The sequence below is a fragment of the Anopheles ziemanni genome (assembly GCF_943734765.1).
Source record: "Anopheles ziemanni chromosome X unlocalized genomic scaffold, idAnoZiCoDA_A2_x.2 X_unloc_15, whole genome shotgun sequence".
NCBI classification, from domain to species: domain Eukaryota; kingdom Metazoa; phylum Arthropoda; class Insecta; order Diptera; family Culicidae; genus Anopheles; species Anopheles ziemanni.
Window position 1 is genome coordinate 345,029 of NW_026689763.1, and position 7,472 is coordinate 352,500.

General features: G+C 47.8%; 2 non-coding genes across 2 annotated transcripts in view; both read left to right on the top strand.

Annotated features, from left to right (window-relative positions):
* The first annotated feature begins 6,492 nt into the window (after positions 1-6,492).
* Positions 6,493-6,647, top strand: LOC131291794 (5.8S ribosomal RNA). Its single transcript, XR_009189550.1, has one exon. It is a non-coding gene; the product is annotated as a 5.8S ribosomal RNA (ribosomal RNA).
* Positions 6,648-7,134: 487 nt separating this feature from the next.
* LOC131291801 (large subunit ribosomal RNA) overlaps positions 7,135-7,472 on the top strand; it is a 4,085-nt gene continuing 3,747 nt past the window's right edge. Inside the window, exon 1 of the ribosomal RNA XR_009189557.1 lies at positions 7,135-7,472. This exon is cut by the window's right edge and continues 3,747 nt beyond it. This is a non-coding gene — a ribosomal RNA (large subunit ribosomal RNA).

Sequence of the window (7,472 nt, forward strand, 5' to 3'; positions counted from 1 at the left end):
ATAGAACGTGGTGTTTGCTCCTCCGGGTGCAATGGGACAATGAACATTCGAACGCAAAGTCGGAATTCTGGTTGATCCTACCAGTAATATACGCTCGTCTCAAAGGTTAAGCCATGCATGTCTAAGTACAAACAGATTTAATGTGAAACCGCATAAGGCTCAGTATAACAGCTATAATTTACGAGATCATCAACCTAGTTACTTGGATAACTGTGGAAAATCTAGAGCTAATACATGCAACATGCCAGGACCCTCGCGGGAACTGGTGCACTTATTAGTCAAACCAATCGCGGGTTCTCCGTGTCATTGAGTTGAAGTCTGGATAATGATGCTGATCGTATGGTCTCGCACCGACGACAGATCTCGCAAATATCTGCCCTATCAACTATGGATGGTAGTATAGAGGACTACCATGGTTGCAACGGGTAACGGGGAATCAGGGTTCGATTCCGGAGAGGGAGCCTGAGAAATGGCTACCACATCCAAGGAAGGCAGCAGGCGCGTAAATTACCCAATCCCGGGACGGGGAGGTAGTGACGAGAAATAACAATATGAAACTCTTTAATGATGTTTCATAATTGGAATGAGTAGAGCATAAATCCTTCTACGAGGATCAAGTGGAGGGCAAGTCTGGTGCCAGCAGCCGCGGTAATTCCAGCTCCACTAGCGTATATTAAAATTGTTGCGGTTAAAACGTTCGAAGTTGATATTTGTCCAACACAGTCCGGCTCCGCCGACCCGGTCAACCCGTGGTCGGTGGGCCAAGTCGGAATCTGGTTGCGACTCAATGGTGTGGTAGGGCACCAAGTCTGTGTCATGGTGTGCCCTTCAACGGGTGCAAGTGTAACATAGAGCTCGACCGCTCACGTTTACCTTGAACAAATTAGAGTGCTTAAAGCAGGGTGCCCAAACGCCCTAGAATAATCTTGCATGGAATAATGGAATACGACCTTGGTCTAATCTTTCATTGGTTTGTACTCAGACCGGAGGTAATGATTAACAGAAGTAGTTGGGGACACTAGTATTACGGCGCGAGAGGTGAAATTCGTAGACCGTCGTAAGACTAACTAAAGCGAAGGCATTTGTCAAGGATGCTTTCTTTAATCAAGAACGAAAGTTAGAGGATCGAAGGCGATTAGATACCGCCCTAGTTCTAACCGTAAACGATGCCAACTAGCAATTGGGAGACGCTACAACCAGGTGCTCTCAGTAGCTTCCGGGAAACCAAAGTCAGGTTCCGGGGGAAGTATGGTTGCAAAGTTGAAACTTAAAGGAATTGACGGAAGGGCACCACAATGAAATGGAGCTTGCGGTTCAATTTGACTCAACACGGGAAAACTTACCAGGTCCGAACTTATGGAGGTGAGACAGATTAATAGCTCTTTCTCAAATTTAAGGGTAGTGGTGCATGGCCGTTCTTAGTTCGTGGATTGATTTGTCTGGTTAATTCCGATAACGAACGTGACTCACATATGCTAACTAGAACGCAGTCAGCGTTAATGCGTCGATGCCGATTGGAACGGGTTAGGACCTTTCGGTGGAGTATGACCTGACACCTTCGCTGTTCGTGTGCGCAAGTGCACTTACGGTACGCTGCTTAGCAGGACAATTTGTGTTTAGCAAAATGAGATCGAGCGATAACAGGTCCGTGATGCCCTTAGATGTTCTGGGCTACACGCGTGCTACAATGTGGGTAGCAGCGTGTCTCCTATTCCGAGAGGAACGGGAAATCACTCAAATACTCACTTAGTAGGGATTATGGATTGCAATGGTCCATATGAACTCGGAACTTCTAGTAAGTGCTGGTCATCAGCCAGCGTTGAATACGTCCCTGCCCTTTGTACACACCGCCCGTCGCTACTACCGATGGATTATTTAGTGAGGTCTTTGGAGATGATCGTTCGCTGGATCCTCGTGAACCGCGTCTGCTTTATCGAAGTTGACCGAACTTGATGATTTAGAGGAAGTAAAAGTCGTAACAAGGTTTCCGTAGGTGAACCTGCGGAAGGATCATTAGTGGCCAAGTGATCCTTCCAGAAGTCCGAACCTGCGGGTTGAGACTTCGGCACAAGTTGCCATATGATAATTGACGAAACACTATAGAAGTCCGAACCTGCGGGTTGAGACTTAGGCACAAGTTGCCATATGAACATTGACGAAACACTATGAAGTCCGAACCTGCGGGTTGAGACTTAGGCACAAGTTGCCTTATACATGACTTCGAACAAATACACAAGTCCGAACCTGCGGGTTGAGACTTAGGCACAAGTTGCCTTATACATGACTTCGAACAAATAAACAAGTCCGAACCTGCGGGTTGAGACTTAGGCACAAGTTGCCATATGAAAGTTGACGAAACACTAACAAGTCCGAACCTGCGGGTTGAGACTTAGGCACACGTTGCCTTACACATGACTTCGAACAAATACACAAGTCCGAACCTGCGGGTTGAGACTTAGGCACAAGTTGCCATATGATAGTTGACGAAACACGTTAGAAGTCCGAACCTGCGGGTTGAGACTTCGGCACAAGTTGCCATATGAACATTGACGAAACACTATGAAGTCCGAACCTGCGGGTTGAGACTTAGGCACAAGTTGCCTTATATATAACTTCGAACAAATACACAAGTCCGAACCTGCGGGTTGAGACTTAGGCACAAGTTGCCTTATATATAACTTCGAACAAATACACAAGTCCGAACCTGCGGGTTGAGACTTAGGCACAAGTTGCCTTATACATACATTGGCCAAATAAACAGAAGTCCGAACCTGCGGGTTGAGACTTAATGCGATCTAGATACCAAGTTGACATCCAATACCTGTTGAGCAAAACCAAAGATTCCCTGTTCTCGAATGATTACACTATATAACAGGGAATCATGAAGAAATCAAGCAAGCGTGAAACAAAGTCATCACTTGGGCATGCTCGATAGCCAACCACATGACCTTAACCTAAGAGAGCATGCAAACCACATGATACCTATAAACGATTAACCCGCCCTAGTTCAATCGTTCACCAAGTGATGACTTCAGTATGGCTAAGAGAAAAACTTTTGAATGGGAAAAACTCTAAGTCCGAACCTCCGGGTTGAGACTTCCGCGTCGGAGGTGGGCGCACCTCCTATCCGAAAGATGGTGAATCAGGGGTGTTCGATCAGCAATGGTCGGATGCCCCGTCGTAGTCCAACTATGACAATCCAAGTCAAGACCTCCGGGTTGAGACTTCCGCGTCCGGAGGTACGCGTACCGCCTACCCGAAAGATGGTGAATCAGGGGTGTTCGATCAGCAATGGTCGGATGCCCCGTCGTAGTCCAACTATGACAATCAAAGTCAAGACCTCCGGGTTGAGACTTCCGCGTCCGGAGGTACGCGTACCGCCTACCCGAAAGATGGTGTGCTTCTGGGGTATTCGATGAGTCGGATACCCCGTCGTAGTCCAACTATGACAATACAAAGTCAAGACCTCCGGGTTGAGACTTCCGCGTCCGGAGGTACGCGTACCGCCTACCCGAAAGATGGTGTGCTTCTGGGGTATTCGATGAGTCGGATACCCCGTCGTAGTCCAACTATGACAATCAAAGTCAAGACCTCCGGGTTGAGACTTTCTAAGAGTACAAGCATAAAGGAACACGGACCAAGCCGTACCGAGAGAATCGGTACTAGAGCCCTTGTGGTTCTACATTGAGAGAGCCCTCGTGGTTCTCATTAGGGGCTTTATGCAAGAAGTACTCAATACTGTGGTGTGAAGTATAAAGTATAGAGTCCTCCACTGGTCCACGCTGCTCCGGCGGTCCTGGGTAAGATAGTTCATTCTAGCTTGCCCTATGTGGAAGAGGACTCAATACCCTACCTGTTGAGCTTGAAACAAAGTCATCACTTGGGCATGCTCATATTGCCATACACAATTACATTATATTCGAATGAGCATGCAAGCGACCCTATATAGACCGAACCAAAACGATAGATACCGCCGTAGTTCACCCCCACCAAGTGATGACTTCAGTATGGCTAGTGTGTGAAGTATAAAGTATAGTCCTCATCTGGTCCACGCTGCTTTGCAGTCCTGGGTAAGATAGTTAATTCTAGCTTGCCCTATGTGGAAGAGGACACAATACTTAATACTGTGGTGTAATGGACAAGGTATAGTCCTCCACTGGTCCACGCTGCTCCGGCGGTCCTGGGTAAGATAGTTCATTCTAGCTTGCCCTATGTGGAAGAGGACTCAATACCCTACCTGTTGAGCTTGAAACAAAGTCATCACTTGGGCATGCTCATATTGCCATACAATATTCCATTATCTACTAATGAGCATGCAGCTATATGATTATAACCTGTAAACGATTACCCCGCCGTAGTTCAGCGCTTCAACCAAGTGATGACTTCAGTATGGCTAGTGTGTGAAGTATAAAGTATAGTCCTCCCCTGGTCCACACTGCTTCGGCGGTCCTGGGTAAGATAGTTAGTTCTAGCTTGCCCTATGGTGGAAGAGGACACCATACTTAATACTGTGGTGTAATGAACAAAGTATAGTCCTCCACTGGTCCACGCTGCTCCGGCGGTCCTGGGTAAGATAGTTAATTCTAGCTTGCCCTATGTGGAAGAGGGCATACAAGACAAAGTATAGTTCTCCCCTGGTCCACGCTGCTTCGGCGGTCCTGGGTAAGATAGTTAATTCTAGCTTGCCCTATGTGGAAGAGAGCATACATGAACCAAGAACGAAGGTTATGATCGAGGAATGATTCGACAACTAACCGATGGTATGAAATGTGAAGAATTCAAGCAAGCACACAATCAAGTCATCACTTGGGCATGCTCGATAGCCAACCCTATGACATTAACCTAGTAGAGCATGCGAAAACCAATATATATGTAAACGATGCCCCTCCCTAGTTCAGCGCTTCAACCAAGTGATGACTTCAGAATGGCTAAATCAAATCGGTTCAAAACATACCATCGGTACCCTATTGAAACACACAAGTCGATATCAAACCTCATGATTGTGTAGTCCTCCACTGGTCCACACTGCTCCGGCGGTCCTGGGTAAGATAGTTCATTCTAGCTTGCCCTATGTGGAAGAGGGCACATTACTCAATACTGTGGTGTTATGAACAAAGTATAGTCCTCCACTGGTCCACGCTGCTTCGGCGGTCCTGGGTAAGATAGTTAGTTCTAGCTTGCCCTATGTGGAAGAGGGCATACAAGACAAAGTATAGTTCTCCCCTGGTCCACGCTGCTTCGGCGGTCCTGGGTAAGATAGTTAATTCTAGCTTGCCCTATGTGGAAGAGAGCATACATGAACCAAGAACGAAGGTTATGATCGAGGAATGATTCGACAACTAACCGATGGTATGAAATGTGAAGAATTCAAGCAAGCACACAATCAAGTCATCACTTGGGCATGCTCGATAGCCAACCTCATGACATTAACCTAGTAGAGCATGCGAAAACCAATATATATGTAAACGATGCCTCCCTAGTTCAGCGCTTCAACCAAGTGATGACTTCAGAATGGCTAAATCAAATCGGTTCAAACCATACCATCGGTATCCTATTGAAACACACAAGTCGATATCAAACCTCATGATTGTGTAGTCCTCCACTGGTCCACGCCGCTTCGGCCGTCCTGGGTAAAATGGAACATTCCAGCTTGCCCTATGTGGAAGAGGGCACATTACTCAATACTGTGGTGTGAAGTATAAAGTTCAGTTCTCCCCTGGTCCACGCTGCTTCGGCGGTCCTGGGTAAGATAGTTCATTCTAGCTTGCCCTATGTGGAAGAGGACACTTCATACTTCGTCTCTAAGCGGCGGCTTGACTCCTCCCTACGGGGAACGGGTTTACGCGCACAGCGGCGGCTTACGCACTATGGCAGTCATGGATGCCTTACGTTTCTATGAAAAGTGTGTTCCTCCCCTGGTCCACGCTGCTTCGGCAGTCCTGGGTAAGATAGTTAGTTCTAGCTTGCCCTATGTGGAAGAGGACACGTAGACTTACTGTGGTGTGAAGTATAAAGTTCAGTTCTCCCCTGGTCCACGCCGCTTCGGCCGTCCTGGGTAAAATGGATTCATCCAGCTTGCCCTATGTGGAATGAGGACACTTTATGCTTCGTCTCTAAGCGGCGGCTTGCTCCTCCCTACGGGGAACGGGTATACGCGCACAGCGGCGGCTTACGTTATGGCAGTCATGGATGCCTTACGTTTCCATGAAAAGTGTGTTCCTCCCCTGGTCCACGCTGCTTCGGCAGTCCTGGGTAAGATAGTTAGTTCTAGCTTGCCCTATGTGGAAGAGGACACGTAGACTTACTGTGGTGTGAAGTATAAGGTTCAGTTCTCCCCTGGTCCACGCCGCTTCGGCCGTCCTGGGTAAAATGGATTCATCCAGCTTGCCCTATGTGGAATGAGGACACTTTATGCTTCGTCTCTAAGCGGCGGCTTGCTCCTCCCTACGGGGAACGGGTATACGCGCACAGCGGCGGCTTACGCAAGTTAGTCACCCTCGGCAGTGGATCACTCGGCTCATGGATCGATGAAGACCGCAGCTAACTGCGCGTCATAATGTGAACTGCAGGACACATGAACATTGATAAGTTGAACGCATATTGCACGTCGTGGGAACCTACCATGATGTACAGATGACTGAGCGCTTATATTTGAGAAATGTATCGCATACATTTAACTACGCCGTGACACCCGTCACGAGACGTGCACCATGATGTTAACTAGGGTCGCGACGACCCGCTAGCATTAAAGAACCCGTGGTTTACAATATACTGGCATTGGAATTCGAAGTATTTAGAGCGTCCGTGTTCCCGCGTGAGGCGGAAGTACGAGGAGAAGGCGTGCTTGTGGTGTCTGTGGTGGTGTTTACTGATGTCTAGCTTCAGCTTATTTATTTATTTAAATAGAAGCGAAGATGTCAAAGTAGCGTCGAAGCAGCAGCGGTAGCACAAATGATTCAAGTATGGAAGTTGACCAAAGGAACACAAACAAACTAGCGTATGGGCAATGGAAGGTATCAGTGAGTTAAACCACACGCGGGCTAACAGCCCGTTAACCGAGTCCAACGGTACATATTGGACATTGAAACAAAGTAGTCGCAAGCCAGATGTGACGATAACAACCGCAAGGTACATAAGCCTCAGTTCATGTGTGACAACCCCCTGAATTTAAGCATATTAATAAGGGGAGGAAAAGAAACCAACCGGGATTCCCTGAGTAGCTGCGAGCGAAACGGGAGAAGCTCAGCACGTAGGGGTGGCGGCCTGTCCGTCTATCCGATTCCGTGTACTGGTGCGTCTCACTATCCGTCATCTTAGCGCTTTTCAAGTCCAACTTGAATGTGGCTCAGAACCCATAGAGGGTGATAGGCCCGTAGAACAGCGCCCGTTGGATGATGGACCGAGCGTACCATGGAGTCGTGTTGCTTGATAGTGCAGCACTAAGTGGGAGGTAAACTCCTTCTAAAGCTAAA